General features: G+C 62.4%; 1 protein-coding gene across 1 annotated transcript in view; it reads left to right on the plus strand.

Annotated features, from left to right (window-relative positions):
* Positions 1-16,720, plus strand: part of FRMPD3 (FERM and PDZ domain containing 3) — a 135,782-nt gene that overhangs the window by 68,217 nt on the left and 50,845 nt on the right. The gene's annotated exons all lie outside the window — the stretch shown is intronic.

Consider the following 16,720-nt stretch of genomic DNA (forward strand, 5'->3'; position numbering starts at 1 on the left):
GGTGCGTCTACACTGCACCATAACTCAAAATAAGTTACGCCGCTTGAGCTACGCAAATTGCCTATCTTATTTCGATGCTATTTCGGAATAGCTGTCTGCACAGGGCCAAATGTCGAAATAACCCGCTATTCCGAAATGCCCTTGGCTCCTCGTGGAATGAGGTTTACAGGACGCCGGGATAGCGAGCCCGAAATAACGGGCTTGCTGTGAAGACGTGGGGTAACTATTTTGGGAGGCTCCAGTATCCCGAAATAGCGTTGCAGTGTAGACGCACCCTTAAAGTCCATCCCACAGCCCTGAGCAGTAGAGCCCAGCAGTGACCCGGTCACGCCTCCTCCCTCAGAGGTGCCGTGGGCTACCAGGCAGGCAGCGTGGAGCGCTGAGCCGGTTCCCCGCAGCCCAGGGACACCAGGAGTCCGGTGGCACCGTGGAAACGAACAGCTGTATTTGGGCGTCCCCTTTTGTGGGTAAAACCCACTCGGTCAGATGCTGATGAAGTGGTTTATGCCCATGAAAGCTTTTGCCCAAATAAATCCGTTCATCTCTCTGGTGCCACGGGACTCCTCGGTGGCTTTGCAGGTACAGATTAACCCGGCCACATCTCTGAGGCCTTGCACCAGGGCATCTGCTGAGACTGATGCTGCTGGGTTTGTGGAAGGATCCAGGTGCCAAAAGGGGAGCGGGAGCCTGGCCTTTGCTTCTCTCTGCCCTTGCTCTGCTGTCGAGATCAGCTGGGACACGTCTGCAGACAGGCCCTGGGATCTCCTGTCAGAGCGTTCGGGGAAGGGCCCCTGAGCCTGGATCTCCTCCCGCCTGTGGACCGGCAGGGCACGTGGCAGGGCCTGTCTGCTTACCCCAGCGCTTCTCTGACGGGGCTGGAGAGGTGTTTGGAGGGTTGTTTGGTCACGGCCTGCGAGAGGCTGGTGGTAAGCAGGAAAACACAGAGACCCTGTGTGACGGCGAGTCGGGGTTCCTCTGATCCTGCAGCCCTGTAGCAGCAAAAACAGACTCCACCAGCCAGTAGACTAGAGGGGGGTTATTGCTTTTCCAGGATACAGCACAGCATAGACGTGATGTGGCTACAGGAGTCTGGGCCAGGATGCCTCAGCCCCCTTGAGATGGGGTGCCTGGGCCCCTAGATTCTAGCCCCCTCCTTAGTTTGTTTCCTTCATGGTTCCAGCCCAAGACTACCCCTTACCCCGCACACTAACTTTATTAGTTCTCTCGCTGCCCTCAACCGGTCTGACCGGTTGGGTCTTTGTCTACATGACCTAGGCGGCCCACCTGCTGGGCAGTGCTCACAGACAGAGGCCAGTAGGGGTGATCCACAGCCCACAGCATAGCAGCCGGCAAGGCACTGACACTACATCACAGCATGTGGGTGAGTCAGTGGGAATCTCACATCACAGCGCAGGGGGGCACAGAGCAGACAGCCCCCCCACTATGTCACACCCTGGAGTGCTCGCCTGCTTGCTGCAGGGCTCTGTGCTTTATTAGCTGCGAGGCAGACTGGCAGGGTGCTTCATGATGTGCAGAATAGAAATCTCCCGCGAGCTCGCTGGGCCCAGGCATTGCTAAGCCAGACAAAAACTGGGGACGCAAGGTTGGTGCAGGTCACAGACCCCTATCCTGACGGCTGTAGCCCCGAGAGGAACATCTGAAAACAGCACAAGCCTGCTTGTAAGCACCCAGCTCCCAAAGGCAGGACAAACATGGCAGCTCCTACAGCATGCAGGTCACCAAGGGAGAGGCACCAGGCAGCTGGAAGCAGGAGTCTGAGCCTCCCCTCACACCCCAGGAAGTGGCGGGAGGGAAGAAGGCCCCACAAGTGTGACATCCGAGCCTACTGCTGGCGCTGCGTGGCCACAGGCCACGTTGACTCTGGCCAATCATGAGGTCAGGATGAAATTTGTGGGCACGTTGTTCCACCGTTGTCCAACAGGGGGCTCCTTGTGTCTTCCTCGATAACAGTGCTGGTTGCGATCGGAGACACGATACCGAACTAGAGAGACCTTGGGTTCGATCCAGACTGGCAGTTTCTCTGAAACAAAACAAAGAAGGAGCACAGCAACTGTGGGAGATGATGGTGGTGACGATACTTTGGTATAGAGAACGTGGTGAGTTTAATTTAGAAGCCATGGGCCATGACTGAGTAAGAGGAGAGGGTTTGGGAGACCTGGCTTTGGGTGGGGGACAAGAATTCTCACATTTATTTCTGGGTTCCGAATGGAAGCACGGATTGGGGAGGGACCGGGATCTGATGGATGGAGGGCTGGACTAGGACCCGGAGACCTAGGTTCTATTCCCAGTGCTGCTTCTGGCTGACCTTGCACAGGGCCACGTTGCTGCTCTGTGCCTCGGTTTACCAGTCTGTAAAGCACTTGAAGATCTATTGATGCAAAGTGCTACATCAGCGATAGTTGTTACTATATCAGGGATGCATTAGCTTGTTTTGGATTTCTATCACCACTGCTGGTATTTGGCATGGTTTCTATGTTCTGAGGGGAAATGTGTGTAAATTTCAGGGCCGGAGGTTTTGTTGTCTTTGCAGCAAGCTTGTTGATTTTTTTAATTAAAAATAACCCGCCAATGGCAATCACAATGAGCTGTGAGGTGGCTCTGCTTTTTTATTTGGCATAATATCTGTCCTCTGAAATGTTCTAATATTGTCAGAGATGGAAGGAGTAATACTGGGTGTTTCTGGATATTCAGAGAGGTAACCCACAGTGGGGCGTTCATTTCGGAAGAGCAGTGCTAGTCAGTTTCACTGCTGCCCTGCTTCTGAGACAGACAATTCCGTTAGTGCAGAGTAGGTGGAAAGTGCCAAGTTGATTGGAAATATTTTAAGCAAACTTTTTTTTTTGTTTGAAAAATACAAGTTCATCAAACCTGACACTCGTCCGTGGGAAAGGGTCAGCTTTGATGCATTTCTCAACTTGAAACATTTCATGAAGTTTCTAAATTGGTGAAACATCTCTTTGTAAATGAAAAATGTCCGTTTTCCAATTAGTAATGCCTTTTTTGTTTAAAAATGTACATGTGAAAAACTGGTCATAATCGAACTAAAAGTTCCAAAAACCATTGTGACTGCCCGGAACACGTTTTAGGAAGGGGGCGCAGATTTGGTTCATGAACATTTTCAAAGTTTCAACTTTTCATAGAATCATAGACTAGAATCCTAGAGCTGGAAGAGACCTCAGGAGGTCATCGAGTCCAGCCCCCTGCCCAAGGCGGGACCAATCCCAACTCAATCATCCCAGCCAGGACTTAAAAACCTCTAGGGATGGAGATGCCACCCCCTCCCTAGGGAATCCATCCCAGTGCTTCACCACCCTTCTAGAGAAAGAGTTTTTCCTAATATCCAACCAAGACCTCCCCCACTGTAACTTTCAGTGTCTGAACTCTTGAACATTTTCACAGGATGTGAAAAATGTTTCCCACCCCCCTCTGGTAAAATGCTCCAGATGGGGATCATTCCCATGCACTTGGCACAGTTGCAAAGGCCTGTCCAAGGGGTAGGGCCATGGAGAAGCAGACTCCCAATCTTGGCAAGTCAGTAAGAATGGGTTGGGGGACACTCGTGGTATCGGTGTGCGCAGCGGGGCAGGAATATATTTTTGCTTGGATGGCTGTGCACTGGCTGTGGGTCGTGTGTGCTTCCAGACACAGTTGTCCCATTTAGACAGCACAATGGGATGAGGCCAAGTATAGTGGCCACTGGTACTGTTGAGCATCCTTTCCTGTTGAATCTGCTTTCATCACCAATGAAGAGGATTACCAACCCTCATGCTTCAAAGCATCAGCTGATCAACTGTAGGGGTCAGGAAGGAATTTTTTTTTTCAAACACCTTCGCCCCATTTGCTAGGTATATTGGAGTAGCATTTCAGAGTTCCCTCAGTCACCACGGTTATTGACACCAACTAAGAACCAGATTAGGGGTATGGCTACACTACAGTTTTGTTGAAAAAACGGCTGTTTTTCCGACAAAACCTGAGTAACGTCCACACTGCAATTGCGTTTTCGAAAGTAAAACCGCAAGAGCTCTTTTGGAAAAAAGCTGTGTGGTCTGGGAAGAGGGAGTTCTTTCACAAGAAGAGGAAAGAGGAAAAAGCACAGGTGCTCTGGTGGCCACTCCGCCCATAGTAATCACAGATTAAATGCGAGATAGTTTTCATTCAGTGTGGATTCTATCTGTCGAAAAAGCAGATCACCTTTTCAATGCGCTTCCAGTGTGGATGCTCTCTTTCGGAAGAAGTTTTTTCTGAAGATCTCTTCTGGAAAAGCTTCTGAAAAAAGCCTGCAGTCTAGACATAGCCTAGAAGACATTATTCCTTTGAATATTCAGTGTTAGCCACCACTGGGGACAGGATACTGAGGATAAGGATACTGGGCCCTGGAGAAGTGCGGGTTATGGAAAACATGCTCCCTGCAGTACCAGAATAGTTGGATATGTCTGTTAATTGATGGTCACTAAAATAGTTAACGGTGCTACCGTCTCCGCTGTCATCGGTAGGCTTCAGAATAAACACCCTATTGCCCTGAACAGGGATGGTTCAAGCTTCTGTTATAGTTTGCTTACTTGCAGATTTTGACAGCAATGTAATGAGTTACAGTCAGGTTTCCTTTACAACCTAAGGGATAGAATAAATTTGCGGTTTTAAATGTACGCTTACATTTGGCAGAAGCAGAAGGGGTCAACGGAAAAGTGCAAATGTAGCCAGCCAGTTATTAACCACTCGCTTTGCCCCTTGCCTGGTTTCGCTGGCAGAGTGACCTGATTTAGCAGAGCTAAACCTCTCTGTCCCCATGAGATACGGGTGGGAAAACCACTGACTTCCCCTTATGCATTGAGGCCTGTGTCCTGGGTTCCTGTTCTCATCCTGCTGCCTTTTGTGATGCGGTGCTGAGGTGAGAGCTAATTAGCCAAGGTGATTAGCCTCTCTTCCCAAAGCCAGGGGTGGGATGCTGTCCTGTGGGGAGGGGGTGGGGGCTGTTTGCCTTTCAGAGGGGACATCTTAAATGTGTATCATCTAATGCAGCGGTTCCCAAACTTTCCAGCATCACGTCCCCTTTTTGATTTTTGAGAAACCCTCACGCCCCCCCCCCCCCAAAAAAACCAGCAGCAAAACTTGGGGTGGGATTGACCCGGGTGGGGGGGGGGGCAGCTGGGTTGCTTTGCGCCCCTCCCCCCCCCCCCCCCGGAATTTCTTCATGCCCACAGCTTGGGAACCCATGATCTAATGAATAGTAGAGAGAAGAGAGATTGAGGACTTCTCTTCCCCTGTCTCCGAGCATCGGACCGAGAGGGACAGACAGTGCAATGAAAGGTGACTAATTCAGAACTGAAAAAAGCTCTACTTTTTCACACATGACCCTGGGGAACTTCCTGCTGCAAGATATCTTTGAGCCCAGGAGCCTCGCAGGTTTCAGAAAAAGACCTGGGCATTTCTAGGGCCATCCAGACGATCTAGAGTTAGTATCGGAAGTGTTTCACAAAGAAACGTGAGTTTTAGAAGGGGTAAGAACCCTGCTGTTTCAGCGCATACGTCAACCTCTTCCTGGATGTCTTGGTGACAAGCCACTGGACCAGGTGGCCTATTGCCCTGATCCGGGGTGGCAGTGCCTGTACCGACTGTCGTCTCCTCCATTAGTGTTGAAGGATTTTGCGAGCAGGGAGCCAATTTGGCACGGAGGTGCTGGCAGCCCCTGCTCCTCTGCTGGAAAGAGGTTGCTGCTTCTCCAGAACGACTGGATTAAATCATGCTGGTCCTTTATTATTAATTATACTTGTAGTGCTTCGGCAGCATCAAAGTCTTATCAGCGGAAAGGCAGCGTGAGAGGCCGGGCCAGGCCTGCGTTTGTCAATATCCAGCGTGGCGTGCAGTGCAGTCCCTGCTTCCATTTCATGGTGGCTGCCTGACTGCGTTCCAGCTGAAACGAGGCCTTTCTTTGCAAAATTGGGTCCTTTAATCCCAGAGTGCTGCTGATGTGCTGAGCTCAGGGCAGGGGCGCCGACAGCCATGCGGGGCCCCTGGGCAAGGTGTGTGTGTGGGGGGGGTAGCTTCATGCTCCCAGAAGGGGTGGTACCTCGTGGAGGGCAGGGCAGCCAGTGCCCCACGCTGACGCCCCGCCCCCACCCACGGCCCTGAGCACTGTCCAGATCAGCCACGTGGCGATTTCAAGGGCCGGGAGCTCCGGGTACCACCGCTGCCTCAGCCAGAACCCTCGGGCCTTTTAAAATGGCTGGTCCCTGGGGCAGTTGCCTTCTTGCACCCGTCCCGGCAGCGGGCCTGGCTGATGCTTTGCCTCCTGAGATGTGAAGGGTCCTGGTCTAAGACCCGTCGGTCTGGGCGCCAGGCAGTCCGAAGCACCCGTCCAAGGCCCCTCTGGCCCATGGATGGGGCACTGGGTCTGCTATGGGATAAAGGGGCTGAGCCCCCCCCCCTGGGGAAACAGCAGCCCATTCCCAGCAGGATGGAGGCGGCTCGGAATGAGAGATGAGTTATAGGGCCCATCCCTAGTGCCCCTCGCCGAGGGCTGACCCAGTGCGTCATGGACGAGATTCAGCATGCTGGGGAGGCAGGCCTGCTTGATTCCCATTGCCCAGCTGGGGAACCTGAGGCACTGGTTGACCTGAGTTCCCGCAGGAGGGCCGTGCAAAGCCAGGCAGAGGCGCCAGGCGGCCTGCTTCCCACTCCGGGCGGCAGGAGAACATGCCCTCTCTACAAGAGCAAGGACCAACCCTTGGTCCTAGTCCTTCCCGGCCTAGCGAGAGCCGTGCTGCAGGGCAGGCTGTCCCTGGGGTGCTGTGGTCCAGCGGTGTGGGAGCAGGGAGCGAGGGGGACACCGAGGGTAGAAAGCCTGGACCGGCTTCGAAACCAGCAGAGTCAGGGAACCGCACTTATCCCCCCCGCTCCCTCCGTGGGGGAGCCCTCTCGGCGAGGAGGGCTGCTTGGGAGACGCGCCTGCCACTCGGGCGATGCCAGCCCGTGCCCTGACCCCGCAGAGGGCCCCTCAGCAAGGTCGAGGCTGGCGCCGGACTGGGTGCCGCGGCCAGGCGACGAGCAGCCTTGGATTTACAGCGCCGGGGATTAGCATCGTAATGGACTTTCCTGCGCTCGCCTCCGCTGACAAAGGAGCCAGGTGGCTCTGGCAGGGAGGGGGAACTCCAGGTTCGGTGCGCCGGGGGCCGAGGGGCGTTTTATCAGCACCACAGCCGGGCAAAGCAAAACCGAGGCGTTTCCTCAGCCGGTTCTGGCAGCCTGCAGAAAGTAAAGGTGCCCCCGGCCGGTCCCTGCCGGTCCGTCAAACAGCAGCCGTGGAAGCACGGGGGGAGGGGAGGGGGTAATGCGCAAGGGGATGGTCTTTTGCTTACAGCAGGGTATTGGCAGCCAGGTCTCCCGGGGCCTGTTGCTGGCCCTGCATTGCCTTGCAGTGTGGGCTAGTCGCTCCGTCTCTCTGGGCCTGTTTCCTTACCCTGAGCATGGGAGCTCCCGGGCTCAGCTCAGCCGAGTCCTCCAGGGCTTTGGTGTCGCTGCCGTCTGAGCGCTGGGTGCGGGGCAGAGCGGGGAGGTGTGTGCGGGGGGCCCAGGCTGACCTAGCGAAGCTTTCAGCAGTGCTGGCTCGGCTGGCGGTTACCGTCCCCGCCCCGGCAGCAGGAGTTTGTGTGGAGTCAGGCTGAGCGGGAGCGGCGCGATGCCTCGCTCAGCGTTTCACCGGCCCACGCTTGCGCGGGGCATTGTTGGCGTTTCAAATCGCCGCATTCTCCTCTCCGGCCGGGAGCGTCGCAGAGCGGATAACGAGCGGCCGTAGAGCCAGGCACAGAGCTGCCCTAGAGCCGGCAGCAGTGCAAGCGCGCCCCCTCCTCCCCCCGGCTCTGCCCTCGCCCCTGCTCTGCCCATACTGAAATCCGACCTGCAGCCCCTTTTGCTACTCTGGCCCACACCTGAGCCCTGCCACGGCTTGGCCAGTGCCTCTCAGCCCTGACCTGCAGCCCCCCCCCCCGGCTCTCCCAGGCCCGAACCCCACAGCTCTGCCAGTGCCTCTCAGCCCTGACCTGCAGCACCCCCCCCCCCGGCTCTCCCAGGCCCGAACCCCACAGCTCTGCCAGTGCCCCTCAGCCCTGACCTGCAGCCCCCCCCCGGCTCTCCCAGGCCCGAACCCCACAGCTCTGCCAGTGCCCCTCAGCCCTGACCTGCAGCCCCCCCCCCGGCTCTCCCAGGCCCGAACCCCACAGCTCTGCCAGTGCCCCTCAGCCCTGACCTGCAGCCCCCCCCCCCCGGCTCTCCCAGGCCCAAACCCCACAGCTCTGCCACTGCCCCTCAGCCCTGACCTGCAGCACCCCCCCCCCGGCTCTCCCAGGCCCGAACCCCACAGCTCTGCCAGTGCCCCTCAGCCCTGACCTGCAGCCCCCCCCCCCCGGCTCTCCCAGGCCCGAACCCCACAGCTCTGCCAGTGCCCCTCAGCCCTGACCTGCAGCCCCCCCCCCCGGCTCTCCCAGGCCCGAACCCCACAGCTCTGCCAGTGCCCCTCAGCCCTGACCTGCAGCCCCCCCCCCCCCGGCTCTCCCAGGCCCGAACCCCACAGCTCTGCCAGTGCCTCTCAGCCCTGACCTGCAGCCCCCCCCCGGCTCTCCCAGGCCCGAACCCCACAGCTCTGCCAGTGCCCCTCAGCCCTGACCTGCAGCCCCCCCCCCCCCCCGGCTCTCCCAGGCCCGAACCCCACAGCTCTGCCAGTGCCTCTCAGCCCTGACCTGCAGCACCCCCCTCCCCGGCTCTCCCAGGCCCAAACCCCACAGCTCTGCCAGTGCCTCTCAGCCCTGACCTGCAGCCCCCCCCTCCCCGGCTTTCCCAGGCCCAAACCCCACAGCTCTGCCAGTGCCTCTCAGCCCTGACCTGCAGCACCCCCCCCCCCCCCCCCGGCTCTCCCAGGCCCGAACCCCACAGCTCTGCCAGTGCCTCTCAGCCCTGACCTGCAGCACCCCTCCCCCCCCCCCGGCTCTCCCAGGCCCAAACCCCACAGCTCTGCCACTCCCCCTCAGCCCTGACCTGCAGCCCCCCCCCCCCCGGGCTCTCCCAGGCCCGAACCCCACAGCTCTGCCAGTGCCCCTCAGCCCTGACCTGCAGCCCCCCCCCCGGCTCTCCCAGGCCCGAACCCCACAGCTCTGCCAGTGCCCCACAGCCCTGACCTGCAGCCCCCCCGCCCCCCCCCGGCTCTCCCAGGCCCGAACCCCACAGCTCTGCCAGTGCCCCTCAGCCCTGACCTGCAGCACCCCCCTCCCCGGCTCTCCCAGGCCCAAACCCCACAGCTCTGCCAGTGCCCCTCAGCCCTGACCTGCAGCCCCCCCCCCCCGGCTCTCCCAGGCCCAAACCCCACAGCTCTGCCAGTGCCCCTCAGCCCTGACCTGCAGCACCCCCCTCCCCGGCTCTCCCAGGCCCAAACCCCACAGCTCTGCCAGTGCCCCTCAGCCCTGACCTGCAGCCCTCCCCCCCCGGCTCTCCCAGGCCCAAACCCCACAGCTCTGCCAGTGCCTCTCAGCCCTGACCTGCAGCCCCCCCCCGGCTCTCCCAGGCCCAAACCCCACAGCTCTGCCAGTGCCCCTCAGCCCTGACCTGCAGCCCCCCCCCCCCCCGGCTCTCCCAGGCCCGAACCCCACAGCTCTGCCACTGCCTCTCAGCCCTGACCTGCAGCCCCCCCCCGGCTCTCCCAGGCCCAAACCCCACAGCTCTGCCACTGCCCCTCAGCCCTGACCTGCAGCACCCCCCACCCCCCGGCTCTCCCAGGCCCAAACCCCACAGCTCTGCCACTGCCCCTCAGCCCTGACCTGCAGCACCCCCCTCCCCGGCTCTCCCAGGCCCGAACCCCACAGCTCTGCCACTGCCCCTCAGCCCTGACCTGCAGCACCACCCCCCCCCCGGCTCTCCCAGGCCCGAACCCCACAGCTCTGCCAGTGCCCCTCAGCCCTGACCTGCGGCCCTCCCCCCCGGCTCTCCCAGGCCCAAACCCCACAGCTCTGCCAGTGCCCCTCAGACCTGACCTGCGGCACCCCCCTCCCCGGCTCTCCCAGGCCCGAACCCCACAGCTCAGCCAGTGCCCCTAAGCCCTGACCTGCAGCCCCCCCCTCCCCGGCTCTCCCAGGCCCGAACCCCACAGCTCTGCCAGTGCCCCTCAGACCTGACCTGCGGCACCCCCCTCCCCGGCTCTCCCAGGCCCGAACCCCACAGCTCTGCCAGTGCCCCTCAGCCCTGACCTGCAGCCCCCCCCCCGGCTCTCCCAGGCCCGAACCCCACAGCTCTGCCAGTGCCTCTCAGCCCTGACCTGCAGCACCCCCCCCCCCCCGGCTCTCCCAGGCCCGAACCCCACAGCTCTGCCAGTGCCCCTCAGCCCTGACCTGCAGCCCCCCCCCGGCTCTCCCAGGCCCGAACCCCACAGCTCTGCCAGTGCCCCTCAGCCCTGACCTGCAGCCCCCCCCCCGGCTCTCCCAGGCCCGAACCCCACAGCTCTGCCAGTGCCCCTCAGCCCTGACCTGCAGCCCCCCCCCCCGGCTCTCCCAGGCCCAAACCCCACAGCTCTGCCACTGCCCCTCAGCCCTGACCTGCAGCACCCCCCCCCCGGCTCTCCCAGGCCCGAACCCCACAGCTCTGCCAGTGCCCCTCAGCCCTGACCTGCAGCCCCCCCCCCCGGCTCTCCCAGGCCCGAACCCCACAGCTCTGCCAGTGCCCCTCAGCCCTGACCTGCAGCCCCCCCCCCCCCGGCTCTCCCAGGCCCAAACCCCACAGCTCTGCCACTGCCCCTCAGCCCTGACCTGCAGCCCCCCCCTCCCCGGCTCTCCCAGGCCCGAACCCCACAGCTCTGCCAGTGCCCCTCAGCCCTGACCTGCAGCCCTCCCCCCCCCCCCGGCTCTCCCAGGCCCGAACCCCACAGCTCTGCCAGTGCCTCTCAGCCCTGACCTGCAGCCCCCCCCCGGCTCTCCCAGGCCCGAACCCCACAGCTCTGCCAGTGCCCCTCAGCCCTGACCTGCAGCCCCCCCCCCCCCCCCGGCTCTCCCAGGCCCGAACCCCACAGCTCTGCCAGTGCCTCTCAGCCCTGACCTAGCACCCCCCTCCCCGGCTCTCCCAGGCCCAAACCCCACAGCTCTGCCAGTGCCTCTCAGCCCTGACCTGCAGCACCCCCCCCCCCCGGCTTTCCCAGGCCCAAACCCCACAGCTCTGCCAGTGCCTCTCAGCCCTGACCTGCAGCACCCCCCCCCCCCCGGCTCTCCCAGGCCCGAACCCCACAGCTCTGCCAGTGCCTCTCAGCCCTGACCTGCAGCCCCCCCCCCCCCCCCGGCTCTCCCAGGCCCGAACCCCACAGCTCTGCCAGTGCCCCTCAGCCCTGACCTGCAGCCCCCCCCCGGCTCTCCCAGGCCCGAACCCCACAGCTCTGCCAGTGCCCCTCAGCCCTGACCTGCAGCCCCCCCCCCCCCCGGCTCTCCCAGGCCCGAACCCCACAGCTCTGCCACTGCCTCTCAGCCCTGACCTGCAGCCCCCCCCCGGCTCTCCCAGGCCCAAACCCCACAGCTCTGCCACTGCCCCTCAGCCCTGACCTGCAGCACCCCCCACCCCCCGGCTCTCCCAGGCCCAAACCCCACAGCTCTGCCACTGCCCCTCAGCCCTGACCTGCAGCACCCCCCTCCCCGGCTCTCCCAGGCCCGAACCCCACAGCTCTGCCACTGCCCCTCAGCCCAGACCTGCAGCACCACCCCCCCCCCGGCTCTCCCAGGCCCGAACCCCACAGCTCTGCCAGTGCCCCTCAGCCCTGACCTGCGGCCCTCCCCCCGGCTCTCCCAGGCCCAAACCCCACAGCTCTGCCAGTGCCCCTCAGACCTGACCTGCGGCACCCCCCTCCCCGGCTCTCCCAGGCCCGAACCCCACAGCTCAGCCAGTGCCCCTAAGCCCTGACCTGCAGCCCCCCCCTCCCCGGCTCTCCCAGGCCCGAACCCCACAGCTCTGCCAGTGCCCCTCAGACCTGACCTGCGGCACCCCCCTCCCCGGCTCTCCCAGGCCCGAACCCCACAGCTCTGCCAGTGCCCCTCAGCCCTGACCTGCAGCCCCCCCCCCGGCTCTCCCAGGCCCGAACCCCACAGCTCTGCCAGTGCCTCTCAGCCCTGACCTGCAGCACCCCCCCCCCCGGCTCTCCCAGGCCCGAACCCCACAGCTCTGCCAGTGCCCCTCAGCCCTGACCTGCAGCCCCCCCCCGGCTCTCCCAGGCCCGAACCCCACAGCTCTGCCAGTGCCCCTCAGCCCTGACCTGCAGCCCCCCCCCCGGCTCTCCCAGGCCCGAACCCCACAGCTCTGCCAGTGCCCCTCAGCCCTGACCTGCAGCCCCCCCCCCCGGCTCTCCCAGGCCCAAACCCCACAGCTCTGCCACTGCCCCTCAGCCCTGACCTGCAGCACCCCCCCCCGGCTCTCCCAGGCCCGAACCCCACAGCTCTGCCAGTGCCCCTCAGCCCTGACCTGCAGCCCCCCCCCCCCGGCTCTCCCAGGCCCGAACCCCACAGCTCTGCCAGTGCCCCTCAGCCCTGACCTGCAGCCCCCCCCCCCCCGGCTCTCCCAGGCCCAAACCCCACAGCTCTGCCACTGCCCCTCAGCCCTGACCTGCAGCCCCCCCCTCCCCGGCTCTCCCAGGCCCGAACCCCACAGCTCTGCCAGTGCCCCTCAGCCCTGACCTGCAGCCCCCCCCCCCCCCCCGGCTCTCCCAGGCCCGAACCCCACAGCTCTGCCAGTGCCTCTCAGCCCTGACCTGCAGCCCCCCCCCGGCTCTCCCAGGCCCGAACCCCACAGCTCTGCCAGTGCCCCTCAGCCCTGACCTGCAGCCCCCCCCCCCCCCCCGGCTCTCCCAGGCCCGAACCCCACAGCTCTGCCAGTGCCTCTCAGCCCTGACCTGCAGCACCCCCCTCCCCGGCTCTCCCAGGCCCAAACCCCACAGCTCTGCCAGTGCCTCTCAGCCCTGACCTGCAGCACCCCCCCCCCCCCGGCTTTCCCAGGCCCAAACCCCACAGCTCTGCCAGTGCCTCTCAGCCCTGACCTGCAGCACCCCCCCCCCCCCGGCTCTCCCAGGCCCGAACCCCACAGCTCTGCCAGTGCCTCTCAGCCCTGACCTGCAGCACCCCCCCCCCCCCCCGGCTCTCCCAGGCCCAAACCCCACAGCTCTGCCACTCCCCCTCAGCCCTGACCTGCAGCCCCCCCCCCCCCCGGGCTCTCCCAGGCCCGAACCCCACAGCTCTGCCAGTGCCCCTCAGCCCTGACCTGCAGCCCTCCCCCCCCGGCTCTCCCAGGCCCGAACCCCACAGCTCTGCCAGTGCCCCACAGCCCTGACCTGCAGCCCTCCCCCCCCGGCTCTCCCAGGCCCAAACCCCACAGCTCAGCCAGTGCCCCTCAGCCCTGACCTGCAGCACCCCCCTCCCCGGCTCTCCCAGGCCCAAACCCCACAGCTCTGCCAGTGCCCCTCAGCCCTGACCTGCAGCCCTCCCCCCCCGGCTCTCCCAGGCCCGAACCCCACAGCTCTGCCAGTGCCCCTCAGCCCTGACCTGCAGCCCCCCCCCGGCTCTCCCAGGCCCAAACCCCACAGCTCTGCCAGTGCCCCTCAGCCCTGACCTGCAGCCCCCCCCCCCCCCCCCCGGCTCTCCCAGGCCCGAACCCCACAGCTCTGCCACTGCCTCTCAGCCCTGACCTGCAGCCCCCCCCCGGCTCTCCCAGGCCCAAACCCCACAGCTCTGCCACTGCCCCTCAGCCCTGACCTGCAGCACCCCCCACCCCCCGGCTCTCCCAGGCCCAAACCCCACAGCTCTGCCACTGCCCCTCAGCCCTGACCTGCAGCCCCCTCCCCCCCGGCTCTCCCAGGCCCGAACCCCACAGCTCTGCCACTGCCCCTCAGCCCTGACCTGCAGCACCACCCCCCCCCCCCGGCTCTCCCAGGCCCAAACCCCACAGCTCTGCCAGTGCCCCTCAGCCCTGACCTGCAGCCCCCCCCCCCCCCCCGGCTCTCCCAGGCCCGAACCCCACAGCTCAGCCAGTGTCCCTCAGCCCTGACCTGCGGCCCCCCCCTCCCCGGGCTCTCCCAGGCCCAAATCCCACAGCTCTGCCAGTGCCCCTCAGCCCTGACCTGCGGCCCTCCCAGGGGTTCTTCGCCTGAGGGTCACAACTGGTGAAAACTCAGAACGATGGGTTGCAACTAGCCTGCTGTGATGGTGCGTCGGGGTTCCCCCGCCTCCTGCAGCCCCATAGTGGCACGGACAGACTCCACCAGCCAGTAGAACAGAGGGAGTTTATTGCTTTTCCAGGATACAGCACAGCACAGATGTAATCCGGTTACAGGGCCAGGCCTAGGATGCCTCAGTCCCCCTTGAGATGGGGGAGACTGGGCCCCTAAATCCCAGCCCCTTGCTTAGGCTGCTTCCTCCATGATACCAGACAGAAACTCAACCTCTCTTCCAGCCCAGCCCCCCAGCCAGGTGCTGGTCTCTGCCCTCCTCCCTTTGCCTCCCTCCCTGGGTGTCTGGGTGAATCCACATTTGGGAGAGTCAGTGAGAATCTCCCATCCCAGCGCAGGGGGACCCGGGTCACAGAGCAGACAGCCCCCCACTACGCCGCACCTGCCCTTCCCAAATTGCAAAACAGGAGGGCGGTCCCAGCCGTGGGCCAGCTTGAAATCAATCAACGGGACAGGCTGCAAATCGCTGATGTAGACACTAACAGCAGATAGCAACAGTGGCAACCTATGCAGTGTTACTGCTGTTCACGTTGTATCAGAGCCATGACACGTGGCAGCTAACCCATGTACACTTGGGTCTGCTGTGTACCTCGGTGTCCATGGATGTGGGGTGGGGAGGTCTTAAAATTCCTACTAGTGTGCGTTAAGGTAGAGGCATCCGGCCGAAGGGCTGGGGCGGGGCAGAGCCAACGTGCTACCACCGAGGATCAGAACAAGCTGACGTTGAGTGGCCCTGAAGCCCTCCTCTCCCTCCGGAGGTCTCCGTGTCGTCCAGGAGCCGGGTGTCGCACGGCAGCGCTGCTCCCGGCAGAGAGCGATCGAGATGAATCCCGCCTGACGAGGCAGCTACAAACGAAGAGCTCGGTTCTCGTCTCCGCCGCGCTGTGCTGTCACCCTGAATTGTGTATCTGGTGTCGAAACCTCGCAGTGCTGGGGGCCGTTGGACATGCAGCTAGATTGGAGTCCAGCGCGGAGGGATCAGCTGCTGAACTGCGGAGAGAGCGAAGAACTGACGCGTCGCCAGAAGGGCAGGAAGACTCTTCGAAAGCCGACTGAGTCGTCCGGACAGTAACACCCCGCCCAGGCCCGGAAGCAACGTTCACTTTCAAACACTGGGAAACGGTTTCTGATGGGCCGGGATGGGTTCTCCAACGCGACCATTTAAAAACAAGATTGGGTGTTTTCCTACATCTGCTTGGTCTGTGTGGTGCAGGAGGTCCAACTACACCAGGGTGGGGGATAATTTTTTGCCGGGGGCCACTTCAGAAATGTTTGACGTGGGCCCGGGCTTCATCGGAAAGGGCGGGGCCTCAAGTGGAAAGGGCGGGGCCCGGATACTTCCCTGCTTCCCTACCCCCAGACCGTGATTGGTCTGGGGGTGGGGAAACACCTTTGCCCCGCCCCTCCGAGGTTCCCTCTAGGTGCCCATGCCCCTGGCAGTGGGAGGAGACTTTGCACACTTCCCCTTCTGCCCCCAGGCCAATCAGAGCTTGGGGGCGGGAGAGTGCGTGAAGACTCCTCCCACCCTGCCAGGAACATGTGGTGCTTCTAAGCGCCGTGCGCTCCTGGCAGGCTGGAGGAAACATTGTGCATTTCCCCCTGCCCCCTGGCTCTAATTGGCCTGGGGGTGGGGGAGCGGCAGGGCCTCTGCGGGCCGGATCGGGCCCATGGAGGCCCTTTTGCCCACCCCTGCAGTAGACGGTCACAAGGATCCTTCCTCATTTTATTCCCCTGGGGTGGTCAGCATAAGGGCTTGGTGTCTTGTAGCCTTTCAGTGCCCAGCCCCCTGCCCAGTGTTGTTGCCGGGTTGTGGGATGGCTCTGGCTGTCAGTGTCATCTGTCTCTGGTTCAATCGTGCACCGGTGCCACCTTTTCATAGCCAGACACTCCAGCGATCAAGGCACCACTGAGATTGTTTTCCTCAGCATGAATGGCCCTCCTTGTTCCCGCTCCGGTACTGACTTGCAGCATGACCTTGGTCACTTCACCTAACCTCTCCGGATCTCGGTTTTTCCCTCTGTGAAATGGGGCTGTAATAAGCTACTGTCCTGTTGGCAATCCCTGTGCCACTTGGTTACACTGTCCCTCTCTGCAGCTCTCCAGAGCCGAACCCATCTCTGGTGATTCCACTGGCTTCAGCGGATTCACACCAGGAAGGGATTTGGCCAGTTATGTCTCTTAGCTGAGTGTAGCATCAAGGCCGCACACTAACCCATTGCGCGCAGATAGCAGAGTCCGGGAAGAATACGGGGGTCATTGCGTATTTGTTGGGCATGGTGGCACTCGCAAGTGCCATGGTGCTTAGCAAAGCTGGGGTGACCACGCTGCCTCTGAGGTATGGAGATGGGGAAATACTTCCATTCAGACAGGGAACTAGCAGCTGAGTGAGCTGATCGGGCCTCCCCATGGCAAGGGGGTCAGCGAACTCCGCATTGAAAGAACAGCAGTTCGAAGGGGCAAACCGTAGGG

The sequence above is a fragment of the Pelodiscus sinensis genome, chromosome 13 (assembly GCF_049634645.1).
Source record: "Pelodiscus sinensis isolate JC-2024 chromosome 13, ASM4963464v1, whole genome shotgun sequence".
Lineage (NCBI taxonomy): Eukaryota > Metazoa > Chordata > Testudines > Trionychidae > Pelodiscus > Pelodiscus sinensis.